The sequence below is a fragment of the Amblyomma mixtum genome, chromosome 2 (genome assembly GCF_055824585.1).
Source record: "Amblyomma mixtum isolate Tamu chromosome 2, ASM5582458v1, whole genome shotgun sequence".
NCBI classification, from domain to species: domain Eukaryota; kingdom Metazoa; phylum Arthropoda; class Arachnida; order Ixodida; family Ixodidae; genus Amblyomma; species Amblyomma mixtum.
In genome coordinates this window covers 21,334,167-21,356,652 of record NC_143013.1, presented here as the reverse complement: position 1 = coordinate 21,356,652, position 22,486 = coordinate 21,334,167, and the positions used below count along the sequence as shown (strand labels likewise).

General features: G+C 48.8%; 1 protein-coding gene and 1 long non-coding RNA gene across 11 annotated transcripts in view; both read left to right on the top strand.

Annotated features, from left to right (window-relative positions):
• The window catches only part of Dys (Dystrophin), a 447,573-nt gene that overhangs the window by 346,754 nt on the left and 78,333 nt on the right, over window positions 1–22,486 (top strand). The gene's annotated exons all lie outside the window — the stretch shown is intronic.
• Window positions 16,248–21,401, top strand: LOC149358645 (uncharacterized). Of its 2 annotated transcripts, XR_016288707.1 has the most exons (4): window positions 16,248–16,692; window positions 16,916–17,005; window positions 18,098–18,209; window positions 21,311–21,401. It is a non-coding gene; the product is annotated as an uncharacterized LOC149358645 (long non-coding RNA). The 2 variants fall into 2 exon arrangements; XR_016288708.1 differs by lacking the exon at window positions 21,311–21,401 and having other exon boundaries at window positions 18,098–18,588.

The window sequence follows — 22,486 nt, the reverse complement described above, 5'->3', positions numbered from 1 at the left end:
AAGCAAACACTCGCAAAAGAGGCGGGCGACGTGAAATCAACAAGCACATTATTGTGACGGCTACCCTACAGGGTGGCCTGCAAAAGAAGAAAAAATGTCAAAATTGGAAAATTGTTTGCCTAAAATCTCTTTTGCTTACTTGCAAGCGTGCTAGGAGAAATTTTTATTCACTTTTTGTCGTAGGAATAAATTATACGTGTACCTCCAGATGATTCCAACATAAAAACGCGAGTAGCCTCGCTCCCATATCACCAACATTTTCGGATAGGAGCCCCTTTTCGTAAGGCGCCCTTAAAATCGCGTAAGGTTGGTTTTTGAGGCTGACTTCAGCCTTATCTTACGTTTCAACTTAGGCCGTCCTTGCCGAAGGCCCACTTAACGCTTTAAGGAAAGGAACATTTGTGAATACGGGGGTAAGAGCAGTGTGCGAAGGTAGCTTTATCCGCCCCACATGTTGTGCAGAGTGGTTAGGGTCAAGCTAGAAATGTAGCAGCTCTGTACAGCACTTTCCAGGGATATGACCACAGCCTTTTTTTCCCCTCATGGATTATGTGCAGCGACCCTCTGTGTATACTTTCGCGGCTGCCTCAGCGCCTCCTCACGTAACGTTAAACTTATGGAGCGAAATTTACAAGGTGGACGGTAGAGTGAAACAAAAGAGGAGAGGCGAAGAGAAGCAAAGACTGGGTGAACGAAAGCATAGCCTGCGTGTACGGCTTCTAGGCCCTAAAAACGACACCTGCAAGAGAAGCTGCGCTGCAGTGCTCAGAAGCAGGCCCCTTGGCTGTATACTTTTTATAAAGACTGTACATGTATACGTTATCGCCCGTGCATACGTTGGCCGCTGGGGGCTGAAGGGATTCCAGACCGTTCTTGTTTTTAGCTCGCAAACAGTTAGTATTTCCTGGTTTCTGTGCTTATACCTAACTGCTGGCGGTGAGCATCGTTAAGAACCGCTTAGTGCAGGCACTTAGTTCTCTACCCGTCGCTTTTCATCCTCCGTTGTATGAAGTGGTCTCAGCGCGGTGTGCGTCGGCCGCTAGGTGGAAGTCGCTGCGTGACGTAAGGCCTATTGACGAGGTTTCATGCTTTAGCTGTTCTACATAGTAATAATAGTAATATAAAAAAGTGTAAGTAATGGTCTTTCTGGACGACGCTACTTGGATATGGGAGGGGAAAAAAAAGAGAAAATTTGGTAGTGTTAAGGACAAGTCCGGGTCTTCCATATATCCTGAGCGTATCGCGCGATACTTAAAAATGTGGCGCGCCGGAGAGAGGTCTCCTCAGTCTCCTCGGACGCCGCCGCTGTGATTAATGAATCACGCCGGCCGTGGCAGGTCTCCTCGTCCCCGCAGTTTCAACGACCTCGGGGGCTTGGGCGAAAAGCTGGGCGCTTTGGCGGCTCGATCTAAGCCGCGGTAGAGAGGAGACTGCCTCTCGCGCGCCTGCGCTGCGCACGGCTCTCTTTCAATCTCGTATTTATAAGCGCAGAAGACACTTCTTGTTCTCTTTTCTTGTTTTCGTTTGTTCCATTCGTCGCCTTCTCTCTGCTGTTATTCTCGAGCACGACTGCCGTGTGCCGGCAGCCGGGTCCATATTTTCTTTGGCCGCTATGCCTGAAAAATGAAGAGTGGCCCGCGAGTATCGAACTGACTTCATCGCTGGAAAGACAAGAACACGGGAGAAGCGGAGAGCGATAGCCGCTGCCGCCGAAGAATCTCGGAACATCTCGAGAGGGCGCACTCTTGGGCTGACTTCGGAGTTTCCTCTGGTCCTGCTGCTTTCTCCATCCTTTTATTTTTTTTCATAGTACGTGGCGCGCGTCGTCGAATGTTAATGCGTATTCGAAAGAAAAAAAAAAGGATGTTCAAAGAGAAGTCGTGGAGAGTCCCTCTGCCGCCCTTGTTTTGTATTCTGCGTTAAAGATAGAGACGTCATTTACTTTTATTATCCGGGGCCGGCGTTGAGGCAGGCGGCGGCCCGGAATAAAGGAGGAGTCTGCCTCGACATTTTCTCGCAAGTCAGCGACGGCCAGAAATGTTGAGAGGCGAATCAAGGAAGCCGCACTCGCTCGCACGGCGCGATACGCTGTCGTGGAAGTTTGGGACGCATGTGCAAAGGGGAGAGCGCACGTTTTCCGCTCTCTTTAAATGTCTTAGAAGAACTTGTTGTTGGGCTAGTTGGTAGTTATTCATAATTAAATTCAAAGGCGCCAAACCATAAGCACACACACACACAGGAGAAGAAAGACGAGACAGAGCGCCACTCACAACTGATTTAATGTGCAGAAAAACACGTACATATATGTCACTGTCGGCGCATGCGCAAGGAAGACATCCATTTCATGAAGATAAGCAGCGATCAAAAAACGCTTTTTCAGCCTTATACAGGTTTATCGACGTTTCACTGACGCACAAGTTGCCCCTCTTTTCGATATGGAATGCTTCTATCAGTTCCCTGGCTTTTGTCACACTACTCTTTGCCAAAATCCGCACATCAGAAAAGCATGGTTCACAAGTACGCGACGGGCAGGTTCTGATGTGCATGGGCAAATGGGGGCCATCTTTATTCTGTTCTACGTTCCTTTGGTGTTCTCTGATCCGCTCATTGACACATCGCCCGGTTTGTCCGATGTAGGAACTGCCGCAGGAGAGGGGAACTTCGTACACAACCCCTACCGCACATTTCGTGAACGGTCGCCCATGCCTGGTTCCGCAGCCACTTTCTTTTACTTTTTATAGCCAAAAGAAAAGAAAAAGTAAAAGAAAGTGGCTGCGGAACCAGGCATGGGCGACCGTTCACGAAATGTGCGGTAGGGGTTGTGTACGAAGTTCCCCTCTCCTGCGGCAGTTCCTACATCGGACAAACCGGGCGATGTGTCAATGAGCGGATCAGAGAACACCAAAGGAACGTAGAACAGAATAAAGATGGCCCCCATTTGCCCATGCACATCAGAACCTGCCCGTCGCGTACTTGTGAACCATGCTTTTCTGATGTGCGGATTTTGGCAAAGAGTAGTGTGACAAAAGCCAGGGAACTGATAGAAGCATTCCATATCGAAAAGAGGGGCAACTTGTGCGTCAGTGAAACGTCGATAAACCTGTATAAGGCTGAAAAAGCGTTTTTTGATCGCTGCTTATCTTCATGAAATGGATGTCTTCCTTGCGCATGCGCCGACAGTGACATATATGTACGTGTTTTTCTGCACATTAAATCAGTTGTGAGTGGCGCTCTGTCTCGTCTTTCTTCTCCTGTGTGTGTGTGTGCTTATGGTTTGGCGCCTTTGAACTCTTTAAATGTCCCGTCGCGCTGAATCACGTACTACATCGCAACCTGCTTGCTTGCTGGTAGCGACGCACTCTGTCACACGTATCTGCACCGCAGGCGGCGGCTATTAGCGAATCAGTGCCGGGCAGTTTCCTTGGTCTGGTTTCGCGAAACGCTAATGCCTGTGTATAGTTTGACATGACTGGCATATGACAGTGTGACCACCGCGCAGTGTTATTACTATCAGTAGCTACGTACCAACGGAGACGATCCATGTCAAATCCGCTTTTATCCCAGGCGTCCGTTCTTGTTTCGACGGCTGCGAACCTCTCTCAAGTGATGACTTTTTTGTGTATTTGTTCGGAGACAACGCTGAAGGGTTATACCAGGAAGGTTGTTAGAGCAGTTGGCCTTTAGGAAAGTTGGTCTGGCCTGCTATCCGCACTTGGGAAGCTATCCACACTGTTGAAGCGAAAAGGGGGGGGGGGGGGGGGGGTGGCTAGAGAGAGTGAAAGTGAGAGGTAATGACGTCATAATGGGATGCGCCTCATGAGGTTCCCAAGACTTAAGTTGATGACGCACACGTTCACTCGCACACGAGCAAGCGCACAAGTCATGCAAGGCCCTTAACGCGTGTCTCAAGGGTAAGGGTCTCGCATCCAGTGTTCACGTGGACACGCGCTTCATTCTACATGCGCTTCATTGACGGGCGTTGAGGCGTGTTGCGCACAAAAAACTGGAGCAGAGGCTTCGTGGCGTACCGCTTTGGTTTCGGCGTTCGTGTTGTTTAAGTGCAATTTGTGGGACACGGTACCCTTCCATTACTGCGCCGTCGCTGTTCATGGTTCTGTGCGCGTCTGGCGTTTGATTCTAGACTCGCTAAGAGAAGTTCGTGCTCTGCGAGTGTATTCTCTCCCCTCTCCGTTCTAACTTACCCAGCGTTCTCGACGAGCACTCTGCGGCACACGCAGAAGCGGCAATATGTCCGTCCGACTGTCCCGCGCACTAAAGTTAGCGCAGAGTGGGCAGCCGGGGGCGTCCATTTCGCGCACCGCAGTCCATCACGCGCTCGGCTGTGGCGGCGGAATTCTCCGGATGCCATTCTCCGCTGAGTGCGAACGAAGTCCGGCCGCGAGTACTTTTGGCGAGCGCGCGCCAGGGAAATGCCCGCTTCGTCCAGGAGACGCGGAAAGGAGGAAAAAAAAAGCGCGGGAAAGTGTCCGGCGTAGAGAGAGAGAGAGAGAGAAAACTTTTATTGCTCTTTCAAGAGATTCGCGGAGATGAAGACTTCTTGGTCGTCCTGCTTGGGCGCTGGCGACTTGAGTCTTCGAGCAAGGGTGGGCCCTCAGTCCAGGGCTCCACTGAGTCGTAGACACAAATGCCCGGGAAAACTGGCGCGCGTACATATTTCGCGCGCTTTTCTACTCGAGCTTATATAGTGCGGCATCCGTGTTTGAGGACGAGTGTGTATAGTGTCCTACTTGCACAAACAACCGCTCGTTGCTCGCGCAACGCGCATGAAAGACGGGTAGTTGAGGCACTTTCTCTGGCGTTGTGATGAATGGAAACTGGGGCCGCTTATTCGGGGCGCTTTTTTTTTTGCTGTTGCAAGCTCTCTTTTTCATCTAACCGTGCTGTTGCTGTCGAGGAGCATTTGTCAGCGTTCAAATCGTTCCTCTGGGCTTTTGCAGAGCTCCACCCAGCCAGAGGTGTTTGCGTTGCCTTTTTTTTTTCCTGGCACCTCTTTCATAGTCATTTGTTATCTCTCGGTCATTGGTTCTCTCCCTTTCTTTGATGGCCTTGTACTATTGAACCTCGTTATAACGAAGTTGAGGGGGCCGGGCGATTACTTCGTTATAGCGGTAGCTTCGTTATACCCCATATTGATCGAGCTTCCAAGGGTAATCATCATTCTTTCGTTATATCCATTATTTCGTTATAACGAGGTTCGGCTGTACTCGCTTTCACAGAAGCCTACCATCTGCGGTGCGTGTTTCTTGCAAGTGGCAAGCTTTCTGATTCTCCTCAGAAAGTGCTCAGGAGGCGTTGTGCGCCTGCCAGTTGCTCTACCGTATACACGGTAGATCTACTGTCAGGGTTTTCGATAGCTATAGTGCACGACAGTTTGGTTTTCCGTCTGCTGGTGTCGCAGTCGCCTTAGTAATTATTAACTCTGTGGATGTGGACGCTGCGTATATCGGTGGCCTAAGTGCGTCTTAACCTATGGTTTCACGAAACATCGTGTGGCGAGCAGTGATTACTGGCAAAGGTAAACGACCGCTCCCAAATTAAAATAAAATTAAAATAAACAAATGACATTTCGGAAGTGCTATTGTTGCTTTGTGGTGGGCTTATTATTTTTATTTCCTTTTCGGTTGTCCCAACCTATTCTTTGTCCTTTGTTGCTTTGTGGCGCGTACGCTCTACGCTTTTGAGTGTGTGCAAGAGGCCCGCGCGGATGCCGAAACTTTTTTTTTCTTTTTGTAGCGAAAGCTACATTGGCCACGAACTTGCGATTCCGCTCTGGCGGTGCTCCGAGGAGGCTCAGAGACCGACCTTGAGCCGTTGCCTAGCAACCGCCGCAGCTGGCGGACGCCGCGCGCTCGCCGCGCCATCTGGCATGACGTCACACCGCGCGCCTTGCCGCGGAGCCGCCATTTGGTATGACGTCACACCGCGCGCCTCGTCATTGCGCTCGCCTCCGCTCGCTTCGCCAGCCGAAATGCGACGTCGCTACCGAAATGTCATTAGACGAAGCTGCTTTCCATAAGTATATCCTGGCCTAGCTGAGCTAAGCCACTGACATTTTTTGCTTTGTTTCGCTTTGCCTAGTTTTCGTTTACCTGTCGTCTGAACGCATCTTCAAACAGACGTGTGTTGTTATGTTCTGACTTCGTGCTCGCGTAACAGATACCTCTATCTAATGACGAATTTTGTTAGCTATGCATGAAACAGGATGCCCTTTCGAGGCCCTATCCACGAGGCACTGCCAAACAGTATAGTCTTCCACATTCCTAACGCGAAGGCGTCTTGTATGCCTATATTATCGCCCCTCCCGCTATCCGGAGCTTTAGTTCTTCGGCAGCAGTATCGTGCTTGCCCATGCTGTATAGTTACATTAGTCATTGCAGCACATCGTCGATGCTTGCTTTGCGAAGCCCGTGCGCCCCTTTCGGGTGCGCGTCAAGTGCGCGCGTTCCCGTTCTAGTGGCAGACACTCGTCAATCAAGCGAGCTCCGACGGCAATGGCAGCCCTTCATCGAGCGGAACGAGAGACAGATAAAGAAGACGACCGTAGGATAGAAAGAAAATAAAAAGAAAAGGAAACGAAGGGAATGTTCCGTTACTCGCTCACTCCGGTCGTGGTTCGTCGTAGGCGAAGCTCTGGAAGAGAAAGGAGTTGCCTTGGTACAAAAGGACACGTGGGGAGAGAGAGAGCCAATAGCGGTGGACGAGGGAGAGACGTACGAGGACTGAGAACAGTGGAATGACAGCGAGCGAGACACTTTCTTCGCCAATACTCCTCCCACCGGAGGGCTTCCCCGCTTCCGCCACCATTGCCGCGCAGTACAATACGCGTGCGTCGCGAAGGAGAGAAGCCGGTATCGAGCGCGAAACCGATATCGGCATCTAATTTCGAGGTTCACTGCCGCAGAATCTGCCAACTGCATGCGACTGTCTCCCTCCCTCCCTCCGTCCGCTGTTCATTCTGCCCTGGCGCTAACCTCATTGTTCTCGTCTGTCGCTTTTTGGTGCCTGATTCTCCCTTCTCAGCATGGGCTCCTCGATCGTCGTTACGGACGTCGTGGTGGTTGTGCTGAACAGGAGGTTATCGAAAGAGATAGAAAGGACTATAAAAGGGTGGGGTGGGAGTGGCTTAAGACTGTGCCTGGGCAGACCTCATGAACCCTCTCCCCCGCCCCCTCCCCCGCCCTACCTTTCCCTCTCTCTCGCACGCGCGCACACCTGTCAGGGCAGTATAAATAACGGCCGAGCGCTGTATCGACGCGTTTTTGTCTTTTGCTGTGACTATACCCAGCACACCGCATGGCTGTTGGTCGCTGCTGCTGGATTGGCGTTTTCAGCGTTTGTGTGCATGTGGTACCAGTGTCGGAGAGATGGTAGGAGCCGGGGCAATTTGTTTTCCAGTCTTCTACTCGTACGTGCATCTTATTTCTTTTTTTTTATTTTTTTTTTTTTTTTTGTCAGAGGGAGGTGGCTTGCGTGACGCACGTGCCACGCTCGCTGGGTCCTAGCCGCACAGAGGAGGACACGCCTGTTGTGGATTGTTATTGGTTTTTTTTTTCGCCTTTTTCCGTCACCACTTTCCTCGGCCGCCACGAAATACGGCTGGCTCGCAGAAGGCGGTGCTATTGACCGCCTGTGCCTTTCGGCATTCAGTCTGTGCGTCTCTTTTTTTCTTTTTCTGATATCCCTTGATTTCCTTTCGTGACCAGCGATGCTTGCTCTTCCTGTATGTTTATTACCGTGGTGGTTTGTTTAATTCGAAGTAAATGCTCTATTCGCTTTGTTGAGGCCATTCACTGAGGGATGTGTTCACCGTTTGTACAAACATCTGCCTGTTGATCGGCTATAAGCTTGCAGTTAATTGTTGGTCCTATTTCTAGCCCCTGTGGTATCGTTGACGCGTTTATTTCATTCATTTCTGGCCTGATTTTCGGCCTTTAGGAGACTAGATTTCTGTCACGGTGCCCGTTTTTGTGCTGGCATTGTTCCCCTCTCTTCTTCGTTGCCAGTTCTCTTTAATTTATGCACATCTTCATCTTATTCGTCAGTGCCGGCCTTCGCGTGACTTTTTCTTGCCAAGCAAGGTTGGAGAAACAGTGCGCAGGAAAGATGGCTGCGGTGCCGCCTGCCGGACAAAGCTGGAACTATAGATGTCGGCAGTTTTCCCAAAACTGTTAACATTCTGATTGCGAATCGCGCTTGCGTGTACGTAGCGAATGAGTCTCCTTTTGACGCAGGTTCCCGTGTTTGACCGGACGCGGCCAGGAATAACAGTTGGATATCGGGGAACGTCACGTTGCAAGGGTGGAGCGGCTCGCGTGATGGCAGATAGAGCTGCTGGATTAGTGCGATGTCGACCTGATTGTTTTTTTTTTTTTGTATCTCTCTCGCGCAGTGGAAGTGAAAAATGGGGGTGGTAGCAGTCGTTGACATTGTTCTCGTCCCTAACGCTATCTCCTGAGATAGGAGGACACGAAATGCCTTTTGTCCTTCCATCCAGGACGTTGTTTTCTGAATAAATAATACGGTGATATCGATGATTGCAATATGGTTAGGCACCGGGATAAGCAGCAGTTCGATTAGAGGACAGCTTACGCGGACTGCGGCCAGTGTCACACGGGGGAACCTGAGGCTATCTGAGTATAATACTACAGCTCCGGCCGCTTGCCCAACAGAATGTCAGCTTTGCGAATACATTCGGCCTCCGTCGGTTTGCAGCCACCCAGAGTTCGGTGGAGGCGAAATTCTAGAGGCCCGTGTCCCAGGTGGTCGAAATTTCCGGAGCCCTTCACTACGGCGTCCCTCATAGCTTGAGTTGCTTTGGGACGTTAAGCCCCATAAACCAAACCAAACCAGAGTTACGGAGATCGATGTTCTGACTGCGGTGCCAGAGGCCCCAGGTTTTAGAGAAATTGGTTCCCCGCCCAGCGTTCTGACAAAAAGAAAACAAAAATGTTGAAAGTTGAAGCGAGCAATAAATACTGTTTCATCTCATGCAGCATGCGTTGCGCCCTAATCTTATCCTGCGCTATTCGGATGCCTGCGAATTTTTTTTTTCCTTTATTTTTACTCTTGCTGCGCAGCGCTATTTATCGACCTCGTTATCTGACGGTCTTGTGCGGATATGCCAGGAAGGAAATCAGCAGATTAAGAAAACAAAAAAGAAAACTTGTCATGCTACTAAAAAGTTAGTTCCCAGTTTACTTGTCCCGAAAAACCTCTCCCGTTGGCACTGCTATCCCTGACGCTGGCTGTACGGAGCCACCAGAAGTGCGCCCGCTAAAGCGAGCCCTTAGGCTCATCGGCGACGGATGGCGCAGTTATCGACGCCAGAGCTGCGTCTTTGTCTCTTCTCTCTCTTTGTCTTATCTTTTTTTTCGCTACTTGGAGCTTCCGTTCTCGAGCGCCGCTTGGCTCTTCAGTGCCGGGGGCTCAAAAGTGAACGGCTCTGGGCGAAACTTTGGAATTGTTTCTCGTCGCGCGCGTGCCATCGCTGACGATTCTTTTTCCTTTCAAAAATTTCGGAGTTGTTTCCGTCCGTGCGTCTCGCTTCTGTTTGAACAGGGCGGAAGGCGCAGATAGCCCGACTTATATACCGCGAGGGCTTCGGGAAGAGTGTACTTATATACCGCGCGGGGCGTCATCTTTGCAGGAAGCGCCTTCGCTCGTCGTCGTCTCCTCCTTTGTTTGTTTGTTTACTCTCGAGCCGAGGCGTGACTCCCCGACAATTGAAGTTGGTCCGCGGCGCGCGCTTCGCTCCCTTTTCCCCCGCTTCGATATCGCGCCGCGCATTTGTTGTTTGTTTTTCCCGCGCCGGTTTCTTGTACGGCGGAGCAGCGGCGCAACCTACACACCTGGAAGCAGCCGATGCCGCCGGCGATTGAAGCGTTATGAAATCCCTCTGTGTCAACACGCGGCCCGCTTCTTCTTCTTCCTCTTGCCGCACGGCGGCGCCGTCATCGCAGCTGCTCGACGGTTTTTGCGGCTGTTGCTCCCGCGGCGACCCTCTCCTTCGCGCGCCCTTGCTTCCTTCTCGTCTCGGGGCGAAGGTAAATAAACGCGGAACAATGCGTTCTCTAACTCCCGGGGCTCGCTAGAATGCGGCGTTATACTTGGAGACGCTCGGGATGTGTTTGGTCTAATTACATTTCATCTGTACACGTTCCCTTGGAGCTCGCTCTCTTTCTCTCAAGTTTTCAGTTGCGAGATGATTTATCGGTGCACTGAAATGAAAATTTCTTATATATATATATATAATGGCGCCTGAGAGAAACGAGGAAAGGAAATATGTTCCAATAGTAATCGAGCGCAGCTCAGCGGCATTATAATACGGATAATTACTGTGCTTGCTTTCGCTTGCGTTCGGTGCGTGCTTGCGACTGTAACACGCTTACGTAAGCGCTTGTTACGCATTATTTGCTGTAGCAGGCGTGACCTATGTTGTTTCCCCCCAGGCTCAGTAATTTGTCCGGCTTAATAGAATCGCGAAATGGGATTGGCTTCTTGCTCAGCAGTGCGCCCACTGTGAACTCGGTAGCGGGCGAAAACTTGCAAAAAATTCTTGCGAAAGCTTTCATGTTTGCTCTTTTGGTTGTGTCGCAACGTGCTTATACTTTGCCGCGCAATTTAAGAGGCCCTGAGGGAAACGGATTCAGGAATAGGAAGGAGCTAGAGGGCAATTATGGTCCTCAACAGGCGGGGCGTTGTCGAAAAAAAAAAAAAAAAAGACGGCACACAGTGGGCGCAGTGTAGCTTCCGATAAGCACGCGTTGTTTAGTAAGCTGCCTGTAATTTTAAGATTAGGATTTGTACAAGCACGTCGACATTATGCGGTTAGAGGGCACCGCGGCTGGCTCGGATTCGCTACTAACGAATACAACAAGCAGGAGGAGGTTGTTTGTGGGGATGTGAGAGGCGCAGGAACTCTGGGCAGGCACCTGGGCGCATGCTTTGAACGAAGGTTACAGTGGAACTTACGAAAGTCCTCGCATTGGATTGAATCGTTGGGACTTCACCTTCGTACATGGTTATCCGTTTTGATTCGACATATCCGCGGGGAAGGCTTTCTATGGCTGCTATTATACCATGGTGTAGTCCGGCTAACTGCTGTCGAAGTTGGTCAAGGGAGAAACCCTTCATTGCTTAATGCATCTCAGTGAAATGACTGTCGCGACCTCCGCGTCGTTCCGAGCGGGCGAGCTCGATTTGGTTTGAACATCGCGCCGCGCTCCGACGTAGAGCGAAGTCGCAGTGCGGCGGGGGTGGCTTGGGGCAATGCAGTGCATGCAGTTCCCCGCTCCCTGTCAAGTGAAGGCGGTTCGTTTATACGCTGCTGCTGTCTCGAATACCGAAACAAGTGCGCCGACTAGAAACCGGTTCATTGTATAATTCGGAGCAGAGAGCGATCTTATAGAGGGAGTGGCTGTACCAGCTGGACTGTGCGGAGGGTCGACCCTCCCCTAGGGCACAGATCCCTGAATGCTCGCGGGATCGCTTCCTGGCTCTGCCTGGCTGCTGTTACGTACGCGAGCCTCAGTGGGGTGGGGTTCGTTTAGTGCCACGAAGCCGCATCGAAAGCAAGCTAGGGCTCTTCGAGTGGGGCTGTTTTGGAGATCCGCGATCCGGCACCTCCAGGGCACTACTTTTTGTTCTTACGCTTCCTTAGGCTGGTAGAGGATGTTCGGAGAGGAATGAGGAAGTGGTTTCGCTTTTCTTTATAACGTGTGGTGTGTCTCCGTGTGGTTAACTCTTGCGTCGCCAGACGGATGACCGTCGAACGGAGAGGTTACCCCGAGGGCACCACTCAACTAACTGGGTTACTCATTGTGGAAGGTTTCCGGCTCTTTCCGCGACCAACCGTCGCTGGGGAAATTCAGGCTATAGAGAGCAGTACAGTTTGTTGCGTGCGCTTTCTCGGCTGCGTGTATGTATTGGCCGAGAGGCTGTGAGATGTCAGCAGAAAGTTACTTCCTCACTGTCTTGTGTCTCTCGTTTGTCGGCACAAAGACTTCACTGGCATTGTGCAGTAGACTGAGATCGCGGATTTCAGGGGTACGTAACTTCGGAAGCTACCCGACCGGCGCGGAATGAAGTCGGTCTGCGAGTATGCACTTGTTTGTTGCGTCGCAGGGCTGAAGTAAATCCACGCTTTATTTTCCAGTTTATTATTCGTTTGGCTGTCGGTGTGCAGGTCTTTCGCTTACCGTGGTGTACAACGAAGCCGGAATTGAAAGGTCGGACGCGTCTCTTTCTGAGTTCTTTGTCTTATTAGTGCATATAGCCCCTGTTGAACAGTTTGATAAAGCATTGGCAGTACTGCGTTTTTGCGAAAGTATGGTACAGCCTTTGTGAAAAATAAGCAAACCAAAGGGCTTGCTTCTAACTAAGCCTGGGCTTGCATAGAGTCCGTGGGAGTCCAAACTTTCGGAGAGGCGGGAACCAGGGTTGCTCCAACATTCAAGAGACGTGGAGCGCTGTTGATGCATAACGAACCACATACAGTGTCCCGAAAGAAAACCCGTTAGCGTTCCTCCAACACTGTGTTAAACAAAGCTCGCTTATTATTTTCTTCTTTGCTCTTTCTTGGACGTAGCGCGTCAGCATCCGGACGTGTGCTGAGGGTTTTCCTGCAACACGTCGCGTCCGGCCTTGTCTGTTTTTTTTTTTTTTATTCTTTCACGTAGCGCACAGAAGACGAGGACCGGAGAAGGGCATGCACACACTGGCGCTACTTCCAACCATTTTCTCCGTTGTCCTGGTCTTACTCAAAGGAGATTGCTGTGCCAGCCACCCCTAATTGCCGCTATCGTTTTTTTTTTTCGTCGGACGAGCGTGACGGCCCGTTACACGAACACCGTGCGACGAGGCCGATGCGAGGGCCGCGGTGGTTGCTGCGTGCAAACAATTAGCGCGGCGCGTCGAATATGCGGCGCGTAATACATCCGCGGCGCGAAAGACCGACAGACAATGACCGTTCCTGCCTACCCCTCACTCCCCCTCCCTACCATTCGGCGGCGACGGGCGGTCATCAGTCGAGGCCGACGAAGCCGGGACAGCGCCGGAACTGCACTCTAAGAAAAAAGGGTGTAAGAAGGGTGCATCTTCACGACTTATGCTATCTGAAGGCGCATGGACTAAAGAAGCACTTTGCAGAGTGCATCGTTACACCCGTGTGGAGGTGGTGGAGGCCGTTAGTCTCTTTCAGAAAACTTACCCCCTTTTTTACTCTTCAAACCAGCTGTGTTCCCTCTGCGCGAAGACGCTGTACAGCAAAGTATGCAGCCCTCACCGCCTCCCCTCCCTCTCGAAGATGGCCCTCTCCCGAAAGCGGGGTGGCGGGGTTATTTTGAGGAGAATAGTTAAAAGCTACGCTGGCTCACGCTCCCCCACTGCATTGATCCTTTCACCCGCGCTGGCGACACTGACTCGCTTCTTCAAGGGACCAGAAGCTATTTCTTCGAAGAACACGTACAGCGATCTTCTGCCCATCTCCGCCTGACATGGTCGGCAATAATGGCAGACGAAGCGGCTTGGCGGATGCACAGAACGTTACTGAAAAAAGGTGCATTGGCCGCGATCGGCCACGACAACCATCACGCATGCAAACATGCTCTTGGTTGCTAACGACCAAAACAATCACTAATATTCGGTGCATGTGCTTTCATACTCATGATTGGATATCATTTTAAAAAAGAAGTAAGTCAGTAAAGACAGACGGCATGATCGGTGCTGTGTTACTCCTCTGACCAATCGCAGCTCTGAACGAAATCAACCGTTTAGCGCTTCAACACACCAGAGGCATGAAAATTATTGCGCTTATAATTTCGGCTTGTGGTCGAGCTTTTATTAAAGAGGTAATAAAAGCTTTAAAAGGAACAGTTTTGCTTCACAGCCAGCGTAAGCTCTATTAGTCCGCGCTGTTCTTCATTTTGTAATAGCGTACGATAAGTACCAGGGCGGTTAATTCCCTCCGTACAATTTCGAATAACGTGCACTGCTTTTCGAATAACCCCTCGTTGTGGCACATGTTCCTGAGCAAATAACAGACGAATAACAGAAAGGGTTCAGGTTAACATGCATACAAGTTAATAAATCGAAATCAGACGAACGAGCGAGATTGTTGACGCTGTAATTTTATGTTAGCTGAAGATGCAATGTAACGCAAATCCCGAATAAATTGCACTCTCATATTTCTGCTCCATTTCAACAACAAAAAAGAGCCCTACTCGCTGATAAACGCGTGATCTTCACCACTAATACTGACAACGCTGAAAAACAAAAATGCAAGAAACTAGGGAAGGAATAATTCTGCATCTGAACTGAGTTGTGAACGTGGCCTGACCATTCCATATATATAGGTACATTTTTGTTTAGAGCACTTTTACCAAGACACGAGCCAGGCCTCAGAGTCGCACTTTTGCTGGTCTACTATGAGATCACCAGCATTTGTACATCTGCTCGGAAACTCCTCAACGCAGTGTAAAAGACATTTCTGCGTTTCCTTTCCAACAAGTGTACGGATCCTTTCTCTCGGCACAAGATAGCGAAGCCCATAGTAATCAGTTTTCGAGATAGCTGCATTTCCTGATCATGTTTTGGCGCGTACAAGTGTTTCACATAGAAGCAATTCAATTTCAGCTTATTTTAAATTGATAAACAGGGAGCGAGGTGACCAACGCGATTTAAGTCTATTCGAACTTCTCATGCGTATGAAATTGTGCTGCACGCCTACAAGAGCAGAAATTAGCTTAAACTCAGTGTACGTGTACGTAACTTTTAGCTTTTAGGTTGTTCCGCGCAGCTTTAATGCAGTCAAGTATAGTACTGATATTCAGAAATGAAGTTGACTGCCTCCAATTTTTTTTTTTTCGAACTGTAGCGCTATGGAAGCATCGAATTCCGCAACAAACCGGGTGCCAGAGGAAACAGTAATCAAGGCGCTTATATTGAGGCAGTGCATTGTGAATTCTTATGGAGTGGTTCATGCGTCAGGAAATAACTCTTTCTTTTAGAGGCTAATGATAAGCACTAAACAGTACATTGCACTAGATAGACGCTGCTCGAAGACCCAAGCTCGAAAATAAATGAAACTACGGCGTATAAACCGGCAGGTTTTCCTTCATCATCGTAAGTTGCTTCGGATGACTGAGACTTTTGTCTTGTATGCACAAATAAAACTGAGCTAAAGGACACATTGTATCGCACTGACGAACCAATCTTTAACAAAAGCATAAATTCAGCGGTGGCAACTGCCTATATTGAATAAAATGAAAGCGCGTATAATAGACGGAATCGCCCGAATAACCAGTCGGTTGAAGCGTCTTAACGGATGCTTGCTGGCATAGCGCTGGCAGTGCTCCATTTCTGCTCTGTTGACCCATTTTGAAAATATTTTGAGAACTTCGCGAACACTGGAACGATGAGAGGTGAGAACTGCTGCATCAGCAGTTGTCGACTGTCGTTTGAAGCCCTCTTCTGCGCCATCTTCCTCAAATGTTCAAATGTCGTGAATCCCCTTTGTTTGCCTGACGCTTCTGATCACTCGATGCGGCTTTATTAAATCAATATTTCTACAGCTGTATCTATTTCGATTGAGTTAAACTATTTTTGAACAGAGCGGTTTTTCTTTCTTCGGATTCTCCTCACACGTGCGGCCCCATAAGCACAAAAGAAAGTTGAAATTTCTCGCAGCAATATCACGCGGCAATATCAGTATTTAAAACTGTTACTGTGTCTGACATTGAATCAATAATGCTGCAGCATTTACATCGCTTTTTTAGCCGGTTCTATGACTGATTTAGAAGTACAGGAAGGGCAGTTTATTGATATATATTTCGCAGTGCCTTCTGTACGCGGTAGTAAATGAGAGCTGACGAGAACTTCCGAATGATGCTCGTAACTTTAAGCTGCAGCTGCTCTGAAAACTATTCTGTTGCATACGCCACACATTTACGGCAGCATCTGCGTAATTCATACTGCGTAATAGCTGGCTGCATTAAAAGCTTCAAAGGGATACTGCAAGGACTGACAAGACGAGTCTCGCCGCGCTCGTTGTCTCCGATAACGGAAGAGCTCTGCGCACGCCGAAAGCGCGGAAAAATACGTGCCACAAGGGCAGAGAGGCGCATGCAAAAATAAAAGGTTGTCGCCCCGCACGCGGGCGGCTTGACCTTGGGACACTACTGGGAACGCAGACGTTCTTTTAGTCAGCGGAGAAAAGGAAAAGAGGGGAAGCGCGGGGTCCGGCGGAACGAAAGAAAGGCACGAAGCATGGAGGAAGGAAAACCTCCTCTGTAATTCCTCTAAGCAAGCTTTGGAAGCGATGGCTGGCGATGGGTTGTAGTTTCTCGTGGTTTCTCCCTTCTCTCTCTTCAGGTCACATGCCTGTCTATTTGGATTGGCCGCTCGCGTAGAGTCGAAGACGAAGCCGCTGTTTACCGCGCCTGGGTGCCGTCGTGCAAGTCGCGACGCGCATTCCTCTTTTCATCTTGTAGTACGGGCCTGTGTGTGTTTAGGTTCTGTTCAGCGATTACTTCATCGTGCAAGCTTCATCGATGTGTGACGCTGCAGTGGGCGACATCTTCGCGAAAGAGTCAACGTCTGAAAGAAACAGCGCACGCCAGATCGTCGCGGCGCCCTCATCGTACGGATTCTTTGCGCCCAATTTCAACCGTACAAGTAAGTGACATTTTCGTTTGGTCATACGGGTTGTTTCCTGCCATCAAGTTATGGTGCGTTCAGTACAGATTTTTTATCATGGATTGTGTGCGCGAGCCGCTGCTTGTTGCTATTTTCTTGTTTTGAGCCGGTCGCGTGCGGCCGGAGGGAGCCTATCGTGTACAACACACGATCGCAGCGGCGCAATCTGCCGGCGTCTTTCTCATGCTTTCTTTCGCTGCAGGCCCTGATCCTTCGTCTGCCGTGCGAAGGAACATTGCCGGTCGTCTCTTCAACGCCAAGTATTTGTCCCTGCTCACGACCATTCAGTGAGGTAAGTCCAAGCCGCAGTCTCCGTTCAGAAAGGGGCGAGTAAATTAGTGTGCGCGCTTCTGTGTCACGTACTGCGCGCAGTGCTCACATCTACTGCAGCACTGTATATGTGATTCTTATTGGACCATAATCCCTTTATAATTTTAGCGCTGCAAGGCAACTCCTTCTGCCAGGCCACTTTTTTTTTTTTTTGCGAATGGACGGCGTCAATTTTTTTTTCTTTATCACGGAGTAGCAAGCAAACGATAAAACAGTAAACGTGAAATTTATTTATGCATAGGCTCGAAATTAGCAGCTCATTTGTGCTCTGCGCTTCCTGGCATGCGGCCGTTCTCGCTTACACCTTGCAATATTTTTGCTAACCCAGAATGTGACTTATCATGCCAGCAGTTTTACTGCATTCGAATGGCAAGATGCGCTTGCTAATGGTGTTAAGTTGATATGTAACTGGCTCTTCACTCAGGCTGAGAACTAATAGAGAAAAGTGAACTTGTTTAGTTCTTTTTACTAGTGAAAAGGTCGGGGCTAGTTGGTGGCCAAACATTAGCTCACAAAAGCGTACAGTCTATGTCACCTCTTTTTGTGCTCTTGTATTCTCTTGTGAAAGAGGGAGACTTTAGGTTTGATGTCGCTCTAAGAGGTTGAATAGAAGAATACGCTAGTATCTAAGCTTTTCTGTTTAGAACAATAAGGATTTTGGTTGCACTGCTGTAATCTGTCAATGAAAAAAAAGTTCTGTAATGAATACTGTCAATCTCGTAAGCAGTAGCAGTATAGTTCTTTCTTTTTTCTGCAGTGGCTGTTAGAAAATATGTTAATTATGTTAGGCACTTAGTGGCAATTCACTGGTAATAGGCCATTGTGCTGTGGAAGTTTGTGTAGGCTTACTGTGCCAGTGCATTGCGTCAATTATGCCTCTTATAAATATGTGGCAAGTGCTGTAATGGATAAAATTTGGAATAAAAAGTTGTTTGTTATTTTCAAAATATTCCTGTAGTTTTTTGAGCATGTGTGCTGCCATTACGTGGTTTAATGAACATATAAGTTATCACTAACCATTACACTAACGCTATAAATGACGCCTCTATTGCAGTGCACCTGGGAGAAGGAGGGATGCAAAGGTGCACAACCATTGTCACTCCTAGCACCGAAGTTCAGCCTGGATTCTTCAAAACCGTACAAGTGGCCGGGACTAGATGTGTGTGGTATGTATGTTTTTATGTAATTGGGACATTGTTGCAAGTTCATCATCACTTGATGTCCATCCGTGAACATAGTATGCTATGTTGCACAGCTGCAGCCATTCTATTACAGAGATTTTAGAGCTTTTCAATGTTTTCGAGGACTTAGTTCTGAAAGAATTTCTGAATAATGGTTTGATTAATTGTGACCACTTTTTATGGCATGAAGTATAAATGCAGTTTTTTTTTCTGCAAAAGTAGGCTAGACTTCAGCAAAGATTTCATATTGAATTAGTTTGAGAGGCACTGCCTACAATCCATGTTGCTGACGTCAGAAAAAAATGACACAATTATGGTAATGCTTGGCAGGGTGGCATGCTACCAAGCTAATATGACTAGCACCGTTTATGCATGTGAAGCTTACCCCCAAACTCTGAAAGCTTCCTTACCTCAGTAAGGAAGCCTTCATTGCAGTGAGGTGCCCTCATGTCAATCTGAAAGCTTCCTTACTGAGGAGCCCTAAGTAAGGTCGTCCTTGGTGCCTCCTCACAGTTAAGGCAGCTGCCAGCTGCCTTCATGCGTCCTTACGTCGCTCCTGGCCCTGGAGGAGGGCTTCACCTCACTGCTGCCACAAGTGACTCCGCACACTCACGCGGGCGGCAAGACGCGGCGCAAGGACGCGAGCCCGGCGTGAGCGCAGTTGAGCAGGCGGCAGAAAATGGCAGCGAGGACTGACCGCTACGCGGGCGACACGAAATTTTTTACCCCTGCTTGTGAATACGCATTCGATGAAGTGTACCTGTATCCTCGAACAGCTAGGTCGCTTCGCGACGCGGTGAATCCAGTGGAAGTGCACTCAGAGGAAGAGTTTGCGTTCGGATTCCGCGCCGGTGCGGCTCTGTCACACTTGGGCATTCGGCGGCGAGAGCGAGCGAAATCCGCCGCCGCCGAAATGTTGCCTCGTTCGCTCCTCCCGGCCACCACGTCGCCGCTCGTGGCGTGAGAGATATGGCTAGCAAATAGCATGAATTGACGCTGTCTATGTACCATAAACGTATGCATGCTTACGCACGCGAGACGCAGGTATTTTGCGGGACGTTAACGTTTCTGAGGGAAAGTGGCTATTCCCTTTGCATCTGCTGGACGAGTTTCGGCCTAGCTCAGCCTAGTGGCGCCATCTGGTTGGTAGGACGGAAACCATTTCTGTCAACAAACCGATGGTCTTAAGCCTAAAAGCGGCTGAATCGCCAATCTAAATAAAAAAATAAGGCAAATTTATCACTCATACTTTCCTTAGAGGCGAGGTGAGAGGAAGCGAAAGACCGATGGCCCATTTATGGCCAGAGAACGCACTAAAAAACGCAGTAACGACGACGAATTCAGTCCGAATCGAGGGGCCCAGCTTCGAAGGGCGCCGCCATGTTTGTTGTCGCCGCGGGAATGCAACTTCCTGCTCGGCGTCCTATTGGCCGATGTGAAGGAACCCTCAAACCCAGACACGCGGCATGCGTTCCTTACTTGAGGAGCGGCGAGGGGAGCTTTCAGAGTAAGCTGGCTTCCTCCATCGAACATACGCGGAAAGGCGGCCTCACGTAAGGTTAGGAAGACCTCGAAGGAAAGGAAGCTTTCAGAGTTTGGGCCTTAATGTGATATGCAGCTACGTGAGGCTGTTAATCTTCTTTGCACTGTTCACACTTTCTTTTTGAGTAGGAAGGTGCTGTTCACGGATGTGAATAATTTCCAACAACTCACATGAATCCATATTAGTTTTATTTCACATCGGAGTGAACTTAAAATTTAATTAAGCTCACGTTCCCTGCATGTGACAGCAGATATGGAAGGCAACTGTTTTAATAGCCATTCTTGAATGCTGTCAGTCAGTGTTTACAATTTCATTATGCTAAGCATCTGGAAAGATGTGTAAAGGTAACATTCTATTGTGCCAGCAAAATGTAGTTCATGAGAATTACTGCTGCTGCATATGCTGCAAGCATTGGATGAAGCAGCACTGTCTAAATAAAAAGACGAAATTTGTAATTTCCTCAAGCAAAAATAGTGCTTTAGAAGGAGACTGTTCTATGCTGCTTGTGTAGTTAATGTAGTCTGTCAGTGAAGGCCAGTCCATAACCAAAGCTTTTTGCACAGGCATAACGTAGAGGTGTAGTATGAAACAGGCTATGAACGTGAATAAAAAGTATCTGTATTATAATGTGGTCCAAATAATTTTTTGGGTATGACGTTACCTCATGCATGGAGACAATTCTTTAGATGTGTAAGTTGCCCTTGCTATTATTTCACATTTAGCCGAAAGCTTTTCTTTGTTTTCCAGGAGTGGTACACTAAGATTTATAGTGCATAGCCTTTGTGCATAGGCCTTTCACCAGGTATTTAAACTGTATCGAAAGGCTGTGACAATGGAATGCACCCAAAAATGCCATCACAGGGACAAGCTTCCTGCTGTTTGCTAATTGGAAATGAATTCACAGGTAATATATGCAGGGAAAATTACAGTTGGAAGTATCACTCATTGATGCTCAGATAATCACCTACACTTCCCTTTTAGGAAGAAAATTCACTGTATGGGCAACAAAACATATAATGGCATCAGAGACCAGAGACATATTGTTAGCAAGGGCTGCATGAAACCTTAACCACTCTAGATACGGAGAAATAAAAACACGAGAATGGAGGGAAGGGTTTGTTAAACGGCATTTCATTTTAGTATCACCTTTTAGTAGCTTCCATTTCATGCACATGTTTTTCTGTTTCTCGATATGACCCTCTTCTTAGTCTGGCATCCAGGATGCCTACAGCCTGACCGTGCAGCTGGGCACAATAGTCTGGATTTTTCCTGAGAAGCCAGTGTGCTTGTGATAATGTCAGCATATGTGAGTGATTAAGTAGCTGCCATTTAGGACATGTTTTGTTTTTCCTGCATATCTTTTCTGATTTTGGTTCTCAATAATAAACAGAAGCCTGCACTTGTGGCATTGTTTTCATGCATTTCCATTTATCCCTGCCTTTTGTGTGGTTTACACTTTTAGACCTGAATTAACTAAGCCCATGGTCACGTCGTCTGAGCTTTGTGGTTGCAAAATTCATTATATGTTTTCTTCTCTGTGCAGGTCAAATACATGGTACATACTGCCTCCACCTGTATGAAGAAGACTGCCAGGGTCATTGCTGTAATATGGTGTAGCATGTGGCAAAATAAATATGGCGGTATGTTTCTTTCTCCCATTCGTTTATGAATTCTTTGTGTACATTCTGCAGTAGTACCTGCACCTGAACACACAATGACACAGACCATCTCATATGAAAGATTCGTCGCAACATTTTGACACTGCCTGCACTTCCAGAAAGACTCGGGCTTCTACCATATGGGTCAACTTTAGTTCTGCATTCAGTGGGCAGGTTTACGCTACAGAAGGGTAATAATGCTCTCGTGTGGACAGTATAAATACACCACCGAGTAGTGCATAGATACCCCTTGCAGTAGGGCATTACTTTGTACCACTAGAAGGGTAACTTTATCCATCATGTAATGGTATAAGCTTGCACCACAGGGGTGCAAACTTTGCTCTGTTTATGACGGTATAAGTTTAGTCTTTGACAAAGTAACTTTGCACTGCTATACGTAGCATAAATTTACCTGCTAAAGGTGCAAACTTGCACCTTGCATGCTAGGATATGTTTATGCTTTCCTCAGGCTAACATTTACCCCTTTTAGAAAGGCGTAATGTTATACCTAACTGGTTTAAAGTTACTCTTCTTATGTCAGTGCAAGTTTAGGCTATTAGAGCGTAACATTACTCTATGTGCGAGAGCATAAATACTTAGTCTCCAAGAAACAGCGTAACCTTACCCCCAAAAAGGTGTCAGCTCAGCGACAAGTGTTTTACCCCCCAAAAAGACTAAGATCACACCTTTTTTTCTTAGAGTGTGCGGTGGCGCACTGCGGGCGAGATTTCCCTCCGCGAGGCGCCCGTGGGGACAGGGCGCGGCTAGCGTTCGCGCTCTCGCCCTCCGATCGGCTCTCGCGTATATAAACGCGAGAGAAGCGGCAGAAGAAGAGGCGGTGGCCGACCTGGCCGCTGGAAGGCGGGACTCGCTAATGGAGCCCCCGGCTGCCGTGTGGCTGGCGCTGGAGCTGCTCGCGTAACGTGCCCCCCCCCCCCCCCCCCCCCCCCCCCTGACACCTCTTTCTCATCCCGCTTGGGTGTCCTCTGGGTGCGTTATAACTGCTGCTGCTGCTTATGCCACTGCGGTGCCGATCGTGACTTACGCTCACAGACGTGCGA